Genomic DNA, 2,872 nt, shown 5'->3' on the forward strand with positions numbered 1-2,872 from the left:
TGTGTGTGTGTGTGTGTGTGTGAGTGACTGCAGGTTTATAGTAGCAGTGCTGCATTATGGGATTGCGAGGCCGTCTGTGTTCAGGTCTTTACTGTGGTGCTGGAGGTTCAGAGGGACTGTTGTGGTTCTGATCCAGAGACAGACTCCAGCTGTGTGTGGGAAAGCAGCACCAGAGGAAACACACAACAGAGCTACAAAACACATGACGTTTGTACAGTTTGTAATGATAAAACTAAATCTAGAGCTGAAAAGGAAGGAAAGTATAAGTACAAGATATAGTTCCTCTTATTTTTGTGTAGATGTCTTTAGTATGACATTTTCCACATGTGAGTCCCTGCAGCTGCAGTAGAAACATCCAAAGTCAACATATGAAGGTCAGTTTTTTCATTGAAGTAAAATAAGTCACCACAGAACTTTTATTCAGTAGGTTTTTATGTGTTTTTTATTTGAATTGTTTGCTTCACTTTATCTGAAGTGACTGACAAATAAGAATAATACAAACAGAAACAATTAATTCAGGAAAACAGCAATATGATTAGAAGACTGGAATAATTGCTGCTGAAATATATGCTGAAAAAGTTAATTTGAATGAATGTTAATTTTATTACAATGGAACATGTGCTGAAATGTTCACTCTGAAATTGTTATTAAATTTCACAAATTACAAAGAATCATCAAGTAGGACATTGAATTAAACACGACATTTTAATATACTGTAGAAAGACTGCAGTTTTTCCTTGTAAAACGTACTCCAATAATCTCCATTTTATACTTTTACACTTAATGTGATGAACTACATACTTAAAGTGTTAAGGTGACATTTTTATTTGTTTTATTTGTTTACCCACAAGTAATAAATAAACAACAAGTAACAGACCATTAACCAGCTTCAGAAACATGTAAATGTGTAAAATTATTGAATGTTAATTAAATAAAAATTAATTACATCAAATCTAAACAAAATTTTGAATTGTTTTTAGCTTTATTTTTTGTTTTTCATTTAAATGTTAAGTTTTGAAATTTTGTTGTATGCATTTGCAATTTTATTTAATCTCTTTATTTTTTTTAAATGTGTATAGGTAGTATTTATAAAGTTTTAGCTTTTAGTTTTGGATGTGTTTTTAGTTGTTTTAATACTACAATTGATTGCTTCTGTTGTCCTCATTTGTAAGTCGCTTTGGATAAAAGCGTCTGATAAATGACTAAATAAAAATAAATAAATAAATAGCATGCATTTATAAAATAGGTGATTTTTATTTCATCCCTGCTTTACGGTGCATGCATGAAGACTGAGGTCTGGTTCTCATGGTTTCTCGCTGCAGTCGCTGGCGCTCTGGACCCGCCCTGACACCAGAACCACATCCTCACCAGCACATCCTCACCAGCACATCCTCACCAGTACATTCACAGCCCTCAACCAGTGAAAACACTCAGGCTTTCTCTATTTTTTCACAGCTGTTTACCTGTTCGTTTGCTGTAAATGCTTCCTAATTTGATCATAATGAGGGTTTGTAATTATCACAGATTGTTTTTCTCATCCAGTAAACTGCAACATAAGAATATGATGGGTGTTTAGTAAAGGAGATTGGAGGCAGTAACTTTTCATTTTCCTTCATAACTACAAATCTACAATCATTGTTTTAATACATTTTCTGGAAACAAATTCAGACCATAAAAAAATATTTTTGTTAATATAATATACAGTATTATTAGTTATGTATTATATTTACTTAATGTAATATTTATTTAAAATATAATTAATTATGCATTATTCAATATATTTATTCATTTAATATGAAATATACGTATATTATATAGAATATATATATGTATATATATGTGTGTGTGTGTGTGTGTGTGTAAATATACCTTTCAATATTTATTTAATATACTATTGTATGTATTTAAATGTGTACCGTTGTTTAATAATATATTTTATGCATGTAATATGATTGTGTTTATGTACATATATTTATATATGTATACACACATGCGTAAGCACACATAATATAATATTTCATAATTTATTTAATATTCCATTTACTGTATATTTAAAATATTCATTATATTATACAGAGGTATAATTTGTATGTGCATTTGTGTGTGTGTGTGTGTGTGTGTGTGTGTGTGTGAGAGCCTCAGCTTCTCAGATGAGAGTCTCCCCATGTGTTTAATCTGAGACACGACTCGCAGTCTGGAGTCCTCCGCGCGTTTATTTATCGCTCTGGTGTTTAGGGAGGCTTGAACGCTCTTTCTTTACCACTGAGAAAATATTTACTCAGTATCACGAGGCTGCTGAGGTTTTCTGCTTCTCATTACAGGAGAGACGGACTGCATCTGCGCGCCTGCTCTTTATTCTCCATCTACAGATTCATCATTTCAGATGATGATGTCAGAAGAGCACGGCTCGGTCTCGCGAGGGAAGATTCTTGTTCCAGCGCCGAGGTGAAGCTACATCTGTCTAAACAACCTCTCCAGCAGCTAGCTGAAAGGAACACAAAACCCAACAGTGTTTTTATTTCTTGCCTTTCCCCAGAGACCCAGAGAGAGAAGAAGGGAGATATGATGAGAAATTGTCAGCGGTTGAAGGGAAAAAGAGCTGTCTCATGTTTGGCTGTCATGCAGTGAAATATAGGAAACTCTGGGCTGGTCAGTCGCTGCTCCCTCTGTCTCCTTCAGCGCAAATAATGAGAGTCCATTCAGTGTGTCCTGGCTCTATAAGAGCAGAAGTTATATACTGTAGATACAAGTTCAACAGCACACACAATAGTACACACAAAAGTGAAAATTAACTCACCCTCAGGCCATCCAAGTTTAGGATGCGTTTGTTTCTTCATCAGATTTGGAGAAATGTAGCATTGCATCAGTGTCT

The sequence above is a fragment of the Sinocyclocheilus anshuiensis genome, unplaced genomic scaffold (assembly GCF_001515605.1).
Source record: "Sinocyclocheilus anshuiensis isolate Anshui unplaced genomic scaffold, SAMN03320099.WGS_v1.1 scaffold709, whole genome shotgun sequence".
Lineage (NCBI taxonomy): Eukaryota > Metazoa > Chordata > Actinopteri > Cypriniformes > Cyprinidae > Sinocyclocheilus > Sinocyclocheilus anshuiensis.